Genomic DNA, 12560 nt, shown 5'->3' on the forward strand with positions numbered 1-12560 from the left:
CAACTCTTAGCCCAGAGAGACTGGCTGCATAGTATTTATATCAGTCCTCTGATTACAATGAAGAGCAAGACATGCTGCTCTGTTCTGGTCCAGCTGCAGTTTAACTAGGTCTCTCCTCAACTCTTAGCCCAGAGAGACTGGCTGCATAGTATTTATATCAGTCCTCTGATTACAATGAAGAGCAAGACATGCTGCTCTGTTCTGGTCCAGCTGCAGTTTAACTAGGTCTCTCCTCAACTCTTAGCCCAGAGAGACTGGCTGCATAGTATTTATATCAGTCCTCTGATTACAATGAAGAGCAAGACATGCTGCTCTGTTCTGGTCCAGCTGCAGTTTAACTAGGTCTCTCCTCAACTCTTAGCCAAGAGAGACTGGCTGCATAGTATTTATATCAGTCCTCTGATTACAATGAAGAGCAAGACATGCTGCTCTGTTCTGGTCCAGCTGCAGTTTAACTAGGTCTCTCCTCAACTCTTAGCCCAGAGAGACTGGCTGCATAGTATTTATATCAGTCCTCTGATTACAATGAAGAGCAAGACATGCTGCTCTGTTCTGGTCCAGCTGCAGTTTAACTAGGTCTCTCCTCAACTCTTAGCCCAGAGAGACTGGCAGCATAGTATTTATATCAGTCCTCTGATTACAATGAAGAGCAAGACATGCTGCTCTGTTCTGGTCCAGCTGCAGTTTAACTAGGTCTCTCCTCAACTCTTAGCCAAGAGAGACTGGCTGCATAGTATTTATATCAGTCCTCTGATTACAATGAAGAGCAAGACATGCTGCTCTGTTCTGGTCCAGCTGCAGTTTAACTAGGTCTCTCCTCAACTCTTAGCCCAGAGAGACTGGCTGCATAGTATTTATATCAGTCCTCTGATTACAATGAAGAGCAAGACATGCTGCTCTGTTCTGGTCCAGCTGCAGTTTAACTAGGTCTCTCCTCAACTCTTAGCCCAGAGAGACTGGCTGCATAGTATTTATATCAGTCCTCTGATTACAATGAAGAGCAAGACATGCTGCTCTGTTCTGGTCCAGCTGCAGTTTAACTAGGTCTCTCCTCAACTCTTAGCCCAGAGAGACTGGCTGCATAGTATTTATATCAGTCCTCTGATTACAATGAAGAGCAAGACATGCTGCTCTGTTCTGGTCCAGCTGCAGTTTAACTAGGTCTCTCCTCAACTCTTAGCCCAGAGAGACTGGCTGCATAGTATTTATATCAGTCCTCTGATTACAATGAAGAGCAAGACATGCTGCTCTGTTCTGGTCCAGCTGCAGTTTAACTAGGTCTCTCCTCAACTCTTAGCCCAGAGAGACTGGCTGCATAGTATTTATATCAGTCCTCTGATTACAATGAAGAGCAAGACATGCTGCTCTGTTCTGGTCCAGCTGCAGTTTAACTAGGTCTCTCCTCAACTCTTAGCCCAGAGAGACTGGCTGCATAGTATTTATATCAGTCCTCTGATTACAATGAAGAGCAAGACATGCTGCTCTGTTCTGGTCCAGCTGCAGTTTAACTAGGTCTCTCCTCAACTCTTAGCCCAGAGAGACTGGCTGCATAGTATTTATATCAGTCCTCTGATTACAATGAAGAGCAAGACATGCTGCTCTGTTCTGGTCCAGCTGCAGTTTAACTAGGTCTCTCCTCAACTCTTAGCCCAGAGAGACTGGCTGCATAGTATTTATATCAGCCCTCTGATTACAATGAAGAGCAAGACATGCTGCTCTGTTCTGGGCCAGCTGCAGTTTAACTAGGTCTCTCCTCAACTCTTAGCCCAGAGAGACTGGCAGCATAGTATTTATATCAGCCCTCTGATTACAATGAAGAGCAAGACATGCTGCTCTGTTCTGGGCCAGCTGCAGTTTAACTAGGTCTCTCCTCAACTCTTAGCCCAGAGAGACTGGCAGCATAGTATTTATATCAGCCCTCTGATTACAATGAAGAGCAAGACATGCTGCTCTGTTCTGGTCCAGCTGCAGTTTAACTAGGTCTCTCCTCAACTCTTAGCCCAGAGAGACTGGCAGCATAGTATTTATATCAGTCCTCTGATTACAATGAAGAGCAAGACATGCTGCTCTGTTCTGGTCCAGCTGCAGTTTAACTAGGTCTCTCCTCAACTCTTAGCCCAGAGAGACTGGCAGCATAGTATTTATATCAGCCCTCTGATTACAATGAAGAGCAAGACATGCTGCTCTGTTCTGGGCCAGCTGCAGTTTAACTAGGTCTCTCCTCAACTCTTAGCCCAGAGAGACTGGCTGCATAGTATTTATATCAGCCCTCTGATTACAATGAAGAGCAAGACATGCTGCTCTGTTCTGGTCCAGCTGCAGTTTAACTAGGTCTCTCCTCAACTCTTAGCCCAGAGAGACTGGCTGCATAGTATTTATATCAGCCCTCTGATTACAATGAAGAGCAAGACATGCTGCTCTGTTCTGGTCCAGCTGCAGTTTAACTAGGTCTCTCCTCAACTCTTAGCCCAGAGAGACTGGCAGCATAGTATTTATATCAGCCCTCTGATTACAATGAAGAGCAAGACATGCTGCTCTGTTCTGGGCCAGCTGCAGTTTAACTAGGTCTCTCCTCAACTCTTAGCCCAGAGAGACTGGCTGCATAGTATTTATATCAGCCCTCTGATTACAATGAAGAGCAAGACATGCTGCTCTGTTCTGGTCCAGCTGCAGTTTAACTAGGTCTCTCCTCAACTCTTAGCCCAGAGAGACTGGCAGCATAGTATTTATATCAGCCCTCTGATTACAATGAAGAGCAAGACATGCTGCTCTGTTCTGGTCCAGCTGCAGTTTAACTAGGTCTCTCCTCAACTCTTAGCCCAGAGAGACTGGCAGCATAGTATTTATATCAGCCCTCTGATTACAATGAAGAGCAAGACATGCTGCTCTGTTCTGGGCCAGCTGCAGTTTAACTAGGTCTCTCCTCAACTCTTAGCCCAGAGAGACTGGCAGCATAGTATTTATATCAGTCCTCTGATTACAATGAAGAGCAAGACATGCTGCTCTGTTCTGGTCCAGCTGCAGTTTAACTAGGTCTCTCCTCAACTCTTAGCCCAGAGAGACTGGCAGCATAGTATTTATATCAGCCCTCTGATTACAATGAAGAGCAAGACATGCTGCTCTGTTCTGGTCCAGCTGCAGTTTAACTAGGTCTCTCCTCAACTCTTAGCCCAGAGAGACTGGCAGCATAGTATTTATATCAGTCCTCTGATTACAATGAAGAGCAAGACATGCTGCTCTGTTCTGGTCCAGCTGCAGTTTAACTAGGTCTCTCCTCAACTCTTAGCCCAGAGAGACTGGCAGCATAGTATTTATATCAGTCCTCTGATTACAATGAAGAGCAAGACATGCTGCTCTGTTCTGGTCCAGCTGCAGTTTAACTAGGTCTCTCCTCAACTCTTAGCCCAGAGAGACTGGCAGCATAGTATTTATATCAGTCCTCTGATTACAATGAAGAGCAAGACATGCTGCTCTGTTCTGGTCCAGCTGCAGTTTAACTAGGTCTCTCCTCAACTCTTAGCCCAGAGAGACTGGCTGCATAGTATTTATATCAGCCCTCTGATTACAATGAAGAGCAAGACATGCTGCTCTGTTCTGGTCCAGCTGCAGTTTAACTAGGTCTCTCCTCAACTCTTAGCCCAGAGAGACTGGCTGCATAGTATTTATATCAGCCCTCTGATTACAATGAAGAGCAAGACATGCTGCTCTGTTCTGGGCCAGCTGCAGTTTAACTAGGTCTCTCCTCAACTCTTAGCCCAGAGAGACTGGCAGCATAGTATTTATATCAGTCCTCTGATTACAATGAAGAGCAAGACATGCTGCTCTGTTCTGGTCCAGCTGCAGTTTAACTAGGTCTCTCCTCAACTCTTAGCCCAGAGAGACTGGCAGCATAGTATTTATATCAGCCCTCTGATTACAATGAAGAGCAAGACATGCTGCTCTGTTCTGGTCCAGCTGCAGTTTAACTAGGTCTCTCCTCAACTCTTAGCCCAGAGAGACTGGCAGCATAGTATTTATATCAGTCCTCTGATTACAATGAAGAGCAAGACATGCTGCTCTGTTCTGGTCCAGCTGCAGTTTAACTAGGTCTCTCCTCAACTCTTAGCCCAGAGAGACTGGCAGCATAGTATTTATATCAGTCCTCTGATTACAATGAAGAGCAAGACATGCTGCTCTGTTCTGGTCCAGCTGCAGTTTAACTAGGTCTCTCCTCAACTCTTAGCCCAGAGAGACTGGCAGCATAGTATTTATATCAGTCCTCTGATTACAATGAAGAGCAAGACATGCTGCTCTGTTCTGGTCCAGCTGCAGTTTAACTAGGTCTCTCCTCAACTCTTAGCCCAGAGAGACTGGCAGCATAGTATTTATATCAGTCCTCTGATTACAATGAAGAGCAAGACATGCTGCTCTGTTCTGGGCCAGCTGCAGTTTAACTAGGTCTCTCCTCAACTCTTAGCCCAGAGAGACTGGCAGCATAGTATTTATATCAGTCCTCTGATTACAATGAAGAGCAAGACATGCTGCTCTGTTCTGGTCCAGCTGCAGTTTAACTAGGTCTCTCCTCAACTCTTAGCCCAGAGAGACTGGCAGCATAGTATTTATATCAGTCCTCTGATTACAATGAAGAGCAAGACATGCTGCTCTGTTCTGGTCCAGCTGCAGTTTAACTAGGTCTCTCCTCAACTCTTAGCCCAGAGAGACTGGCAGCATAGTATTTATATCAGCCCTCTGATTACAATGAAGAGCAAGACATGCTGCTCTGTTCTGGGCCAGCTGCAGTTTAACTAGGTCTCTCCTCAACTCTTAGCCCAGAGAGACTGGCAGCATAGTATTTATATCAGCCCTCTGATTACAATGAAGAGCAAGACATGCTGCTCTGTTCTGGTCCAGCTGCAGTTTAACTAGGTCTCTCCTCAACTCTTAGCCCAGAGAGACTGGCAGCATAGTATTTATATCAGCCCTCTGATTACAATGAAGAGCAAGACATGCTGCTCTGTTCTGGGCCAGCTGCAGTTTAACTAGGTCTCTCCTCAACTCTTAGCCCAGAGAGACTGGCAGCATAGTATTTATATCAGCCCTCTGATTACAATGAAGAGCAAGACATGCTGCTCTGTTCTGGTCCAGCTGCAGTTTAACTAGGTCTCTCCTCAACTCTTAGCCCAGAGAGACTGGCAGCATAGTATTTATATCAGCCCTCTGATTACAATGAAGAGCAAGACATGCTGCTCTGTTCTGGGCCAGCTGCAGTTTAACTAGGTCTCTCCTCAACTCTTAGCCCAGAGAGACTGGCAGCATTGTATTTATATCAGCCCTCTGATTACAATGAAGAGCAAGACATGCTGCTCTGTTCTGGTCCAGCTGCAGTTTAACTAGGTCTCTCCTCAACTCTTAGCCCAGAGAGACTGGCAGCATAGTATTTATATCAGTCCTCTGATTACAATGAAGAGCAAGACATGCTGCTCTGTTCTGGTCCAGCTGCAGTTTAACTAGGTCTCTCCTCAACTCTTAGCCCAGAGAGACTGGCAGCATAGTATTTATATCAGTCCTCTGATTACAATGAAGAGCAAGACATGCTGCTCTGTTCTGGTCCAGCTGCAGTTTAACTAGGTCTCTCCTCAACTCTTAGCCCAGAGAGACTGGCAGCATAGTATTTATATCAGCCCTCTGATTACAATGAAGAGCAAGACATGCTGCTCTGTTCTGGTCCAGCTGCAGTTTAACTAGGTCTCTCCTCAACTCTTAGCCCAGAGAGACTGGCTGCATAGTATTTATATCAGCCCTCTGATTACAATGAAGAGCAAGACATGCTGCTCTGTTCTGGGCCAGCTGCAGTTTAACTAGGTCTCTCCTCAACTCTTAGCCCAGAGAGACTGGCAGCATAGTATTTATATCAGCCCTCTGATTACAATGAAGAGCAAGACATGCTGCTCTGTTCTGGGCCAGCTGCAGTTTAACTAGGTCTCTCCTCAACTCTTAGCCCAGAGAGACTGGCAGCATAGTATTTATATCAGCCCTCTGATTACAATGAAGAGCAAGACATGCTGCTCTGTTCTGGTCCAGCTGCAGTTTAACTAGGTCTCTCCTCAACTCTTAGCCCAGAGAGACTGGCAGCATAGTATTTATATCAGCCCTCTGATTACAATGAAGAGCAAGACATGCTGCTCTGTTCTGGGCCAGCTGCAGTTTAACTAGGTCTCTCCTCAACTCTTAGCCCAGAGAGACTGGCAGCATTGTATTTATATCAGCCCTCTGATTACAATGAAGAGCAAGACATGCTGCTCTGTTCTGGTCCAGCTGCAGTTTAACTAGGTCTCTCCTCAACTCTTAGCCCAGAGAGACTGGCAGCATAGTATTTATATCAGTCCTCTGATTACAATGAAGAGCAAGACATGCTGCTCTGTTCTGGTCCAGCTGCAGTTTAACTAGGTCTCTCCTCAACTCTTAGCCCAGAGAGACTGGCAGCATAGTATTTATATCAGTCCTCTGATTACAATGAAGAGCAAGACATGCTGCTCTGTTCTGGTCCAGCTGCAGTTTAACTAGGTCTCTCCTCAACTCTTAGCCCAGAGAGACTGGCAGCATAGTATTTATATCAGCCCTCTGATTACAATGAAGAGCAAGACATGCTGCTCTGTTCTGGTCCAGCTGCAGTTTAACTAGGTCTCTCCTCAACTCTTAGCCCAGAGAGACTGGCTGCATAGTATTTATATCAGCCCTCTGATTACAATGAAGAGCAAGACATGCTGCTCTGTTCTGGGCCAGCTGCAGTTTAACTAGGTCTCTCCTCAACTCTTAGCCCAGAGAGACTGGCAGCATAGTATTTATATCAGCCCTCTGATTACAATGAAGAGCAAGACATGCTGCTCTGTTCTGGGCCAGCTGCAGTTTAACTAGGTCTCTCCTCAACTCTTAGCCAAGAGAGACTGGCTGCATAGTATTTATATCAGCCCTCTGATTACTATGAAGAGCAAGACATGCTGCTCTGTTCTGGTCCAGCTGCAGTTTAACTAGGTCTCTCCTCAACTCTTAGCCCAGAGAGACTGGCAGCATAGTATTTATATCAGCCCTCTGATTACAATGAAGAGCAAGACATGCTGCTCTGTTCTGGTCCAGCTGCAGTTTAACTAGGTCTCTCCTCAACTCTTAGCCCAGAGAGACTGGCAGCATAGTATTTATATCAGCCCTCTGATTACAATGAAGAGCAAGACATGCTGCTCTGTTCTGGGCCAGCTGCAGTTTAACTAGGTCTCTCCTCAACTCTTAGCCCAGAGAGACTGGCATAGTATTTATATCAGTCCTCTGATTACAATGAAGAGCAAGACATGCTGCTCTGTTCTGGTCCAGCTGCAGTTTAACTAGGTCTCTCCTCAACTCTTAGCCCAGAGAGACTGGCAGCATAGTATTTATATCAGTCCTCTGATTACAATGAAGAGCAAGACATGCTGCTCTGTTCTGGTCCAGCTGCAGTTTAACTAGGTCTCTCCTCAACTCTTAGCCCAGAGAGACTGGCAGCATAGTATTTATATCAGTCCTCTGATTACAATGAAGAGCAAGACATGCTGCTCTGTTCTGGTCCAGCTGCAGTTTAACTAGGTCTCTCCTCAACTCTTAGCCCAGAGAGACTGGCTGCATAGTATTTATATCAGTCCTCTGATTACAATGAAGAGCAAGACATGCTGCTCTGTTCTGGTCCAGCTGCAGTTTAACTAGGTCTCTCCTCAACTCTTAGCCCAGAGAGACTGGCAGCATAGTATTTATATCAGCCCTCTGATTACTATGAAGAGCAAGACATGCTGCTCTGTTCTGGTCCAGCTGCAGTTTAACTAGGTCTCTCCTCAACTCTTAGCCCAGAGAGACTGGCAGCATAGTATTTATATCAGCCCTCTGATTACAATGAAGAGCAAGACATGCTGCTCTGTTCTGGTCCAGCTGCAGTTTAACTAGGTCTCTCCTCAACTCTTAGCCCAGAGAGACTGGCAGCATAGTATTTATATCAGCCCTCTGATTACAATGAAGAGCAAGACATGCTGCTCTGTTCTGGGCCAGCTGCAGTTTAACTAGGTCTCTCCTCAACTCTTAGCCCAGAGAGACTGGCATAGTATTTATATCAGTCCTCTGATTACAATGAAGAGCAAGACATGCTGCTCTGTTCTGGTCCAGCTGCAGTTTAACTAGGTCTCTCCTCAACTCTTAGCCCAGAGAGACTGGCAGCATAGTATTTATATCAGTCCTCTGATTACAATGAAGAGCAAGACATGCTGCTCTGTTCTGGTCCAGCTGCAGTTTAACTAGGTCTCTCCTCAACTCTTAGCCCAGAGAGACTGGCAGCATAGTATTTATATCAGTCCTCTGATTACAATGAAGAGCAAGACATGCTGCTCTGTTCTGGTCCAGCTGCAGTTTAACTAGGTCTCTCCTCAACTCTTAGCCCAGAGAGACTGGCAGCATAGTATTTATATCAGTCCTCTGATTACAATGAAGAGCAAGACATGCTGCTCTGTTCTGGTCCAGCTGCAGTTTAACTAGGTCTCTCCTCAACTCTTATCCAAGAGAGACTGGCAGCATAGTATTTATATCAGTCCTCTGATTACAATGAAGAGCAAGACATGCTGCTCTGTTCTGGTCCAGCTGCAGTTTAACTAGGTCTCTCCTCAACTCTTAGCCAAGAGAGACTGGCATAGTATTTATATCAGTCCTCTGATTACAATGAAGAGCAAGACATGCTGCTCTGTTCTGGGCCAGCTGCAGTTTAACTAGGTCTCTCCTCAACTCTTAGCCCAGAGAGACTGGCATAGTATTTATATCAGTCCTCTGATTACAATGAAGAGCAAGACATGCTGCTCTGTTCTGGGCCAGCTGCAGTTTAACTAGGTCTCTCCTCAACTCTTAGCCCAGAGAGACTGGCAGCATAGTATTTATATCAGTCCTCTGATTACAATGAAGAGCAAGACATGCTGCTCTGTTCTGGTCCAGCTGCAGTTTAACTAGGTCTCTCCTCAACTCTTAGCCCAGAGAGACTGGCAGCATAGTATTTATATCAGCCCTCTGATTACAATGAAGAGCAAGACATGCTGCTCTGTTCTGGTCCAGCTGCAGTTTAACTAGGTCTCTCCTCAACTCTTAGCCCAGAGAGACTGGCTGCATAGTATTTATATCAGCCCTCTGATTACAATGAAGAGCAAGACATGCTGCTCTGTTCTGGGCCAGCTGCAGTTTAACTAGGTCTCTCCTCAACTCTTAGCCCAGAGAGACTGGCAGCATAGTATTTATATCAGCCCTCTGATTACAATGAAGAGCAAGACATGCTGCTCTGTTCTGGGCCAGCTGCAGTTTAACTAGGTCTCTCCTCAACTCTTAGCCAAGAGAGACTGGCTGCATAGTATTTATATCAGCCCTCTGATTACTATGAAGAGCAAGACATGCTGCTCTGTTCTGGTCCAGCTGCAGTTTAACTAGGTCTCTCCTCAACTCTTAGCCCAGAGAGACTGGCAGCATAGTATTTATATCAGCCCTCTGATTACAATGAAGAGCAAGACATGCTGCTCTGTTCTGGTCCAGCTGCAGTTTAACTAGGTCTCTCCTCAACTCTTAGCCCAGAGAGACTGGCAGCATAGTATTTATATCAGCCCTCTGATTACAATGAAGAGCAAGACATGCTGCTCTGTTCTGGGCCAGCTGCAGTTTAACTAGGTCTCTCCTCAACTCTTAGCCCAGAGAGACTGGCATAGTATTTATATCAGTCCTCTGATTACAATGAAGAGCAAGACATGCTGCTCTGTTCTGGTCCAGCTGCAGTTTAACTAGGTCTCTCCTCAACTCTTAGCCCAGAGAGACTGGCAGCATAGTATTTATATCAGCCCTCTGATTACAATGAAGAGCAAGACATGCTGCTCTGTTCTGGGCCAGCTGCAGTTTAACTAGGTCTCTCCTCAACTCTTAGCCCAGAGAGACTGGCATAGTATTTATATCAGTCCTCTGATTACAATGAAGAGCAAGACATGCTGCTCTGTTCTGGTCCAGCTGCAGTTTAACTAGGTCTCTCCTCAACTCTTAGCCCAGAGAGACTGGCAGCATAGTATTTATATCAGTCCTCTGATTACAATGAAGAGCAAGACATGCTGCTCTGTTCTGGTCCAGCTGCAGTTTAACTAGGTCTCTCCTCAACTCTTAGCCCAGAGAGACTGGCAGCATAGTATTTATATCAGTCCTCTGATTACAATGAAGAGCAAGACATGCTGCTCTGTTCTGGTCCAGCTGCAGTTTAACTAGGTCTCTCCTCAACTCTTAGCCCAGAGAGACTGGCTGCATAGTATTTATATCAGTCCTCTGATTACAATGAAGAGCAAGACATGCTGCTCTGTTCTGGTCCAGCTGCAGTTTAACTAGGTCTCTCCTCAACTCTTAGCCCAGAGAGACTGGCAGCATAGTATTTATATCAGCCCTCTGATTACTATGAAGAGCAAGACATGCTGCTCTGTTCTGGTCCAGCTGCAGTTTAACTAGGTCTCTCCTCAACTCTTAGCCCAGAGAGACTGGCAGCATAGTATTTATATCAGCCCTCTGATTACAATGAAGAGCAAGACATGCTGCTCTGTTCTGGTCCAGCTGCAGTTTAACTAGGTCTCTCCTCAACTCTTAGCCCAGAGAGACTGGCAGCATAGTATTTATATCAGCCCTCTGATTACAATGAAGAGCAAGACATGCTGCTCTGTTCTGGGCCAGCTGCAGTTTAACTAGGTCTCTCCTCAACTCTTAGCCCAGAGAGACTGGCATAGTATTTATATCAGTCCTCTGATTACAATGAAGAGCAAGACATGCTGCTCTGTTCTGGTCCAGCTGCAGTTTAACTAGGTCTCTCCTCAACTCTTAGCCCAGAGAGACTGGCAGCATAGTATTTATATCAGTCCTCTGATTACAATGAAGAGCAAGACATGCTGCTCTGTTCTGGTCCAGCTGCAGTTTAACTAGGTCTCTCCTCAACTCTTAGCCCAGAGAGACTGGCAGCATAGTATTTATATCAGTCCTCTGATTACAATGAAGAGCAAGACATGCTGCTCTGTTCTGGTCCAGCTGCAGTTTAACTAGGTCTCTCCTCAACTCTTAGCCCAGAGAGACTGGCAGCATAGTATTTATATCAGTCCTCTGATTACAATGAAGAGCAAGACATGCTGCTCTGTTCTGGTCCAGCTGCAGTTTAACTAGGTCTCTCCTCAACTCTTATCCAAGAGAGACTGGCAGCATAGTATTTATATCAGTCCTCTGATTACAATGAAGAGCAAGACATGCTGCTCTGTTCTGGTCCAGCTGCAGTTTAACTAGGTCTCTCCTCAACTCTTAGCCAAGAGAGACTGGCATAGTATTTATATCAGTCCTCTGATTACAATGAAGAGCAAGACATGCTGCTCTGTTCTGGGCCAGCTGCAGTTTAACTAGGTCTCTCCTCAACTCTTAGCCCAGAGAGACTGGCATAGTATTTATATCAGTCCTCTGATTACAATGAAGAGCAAGACATGCTGCTCTGTTCTGGGCCAGCTGCAGTTTAACTAGGTCTCTCCTCAACTCTTAGCCCAGAGAGACTGGCAGCATAGTATTTATATCAGTCCTCTGATTACAATGAAGAGCAAGACATGCTGCTCTGTTCTGGTCCAGCTGCAGTTTAACTAGGTCTCTCCTCAACTCTTAGCCCAGAGAGACTGGCAGCATAGTATTTATATCAGCCCTCTGATTACAATGAAGAGCAAGACATGCTGCTCTGTTCTGGTCCAGCTGCAGTTTAACTAGGTCTCTCCTCAACTCTTAGCCCAGAGAGACTGGCTGCATAGTATTTATATCAGCCCTCTGATTACAATGAAGAGCAAGACATGCTGCTCTGTTCTGGGCCAGCTGCAGTTTAACTAGGTCTCTCCTCAACTCTTAGCCCAGAGAGACTGGCAGCATAGTATTTATATCAGCCCTCTGATTACAATGAAGAGCAAGACATGCTGCTCTGTTCTGGGCCAGCTGCAGTTTAACTAGGTCTCTCCTCAACTCTTAGCCAAGAGAGACTGGCTGCATAGTATTTATATCAGCCCTCTGATTACTATGAAGAGCAAGACATGCTGCTCTGTTCTGGTCCAGCTGCAGTTTAACTAGGTCTCTCCTCAACTCTTAGCCCAGAGAGACTGGCAGCATAGTATTTATATCAGCCCTCTGATTACAATGAAGAGCAAGACATGCTGCTCTGTTCTGGTCCAGCTGCAGTTTAACTAGGTCTCTCCTCAACTCTTAGCCCAGAGAGACTGGCAGCATAGTATTTATATCAGCCCTCTGATTACAATGAAGAGCAAGACATGCTGCTCTGTTCTGGGCCAGCTGCAGTTTAACTAGGTCTCTCCTCAACTCTTAGCCCAGAGAGACTGGCATAGTATTTATATCAGTCCTCTGATTACAATGAAGAGCAAGACATGCTGCTCTGTTCTGGTCCAGCTGCAGTTTAACTAGGTCTCTCCTCAACTCTTAGCCCAGAGAGACTGGCAGCATAGTATTTATATCAGCCCTCTGATTACAATGAAGAGCAAGAC

The sequence above is a fragment of the Oncorhynchus clarkii genome, chromosome 13 (genome assembly GCF_045791955.1).
Source record: "Oncorhynchus clarkii lewisi isolate Uvic-CL-2024 chromosome 13, UVic_Ocla_1.0, whole genome shotgun sequence".
NCBI classification, from domain to species: domain Eukaryota; kingdom Metazoa; phylum Chordata; class Actinopteri; order Salmoniformes; family Salmonidae; genus Oncorhynchus; species Oncorhynchus clarkii.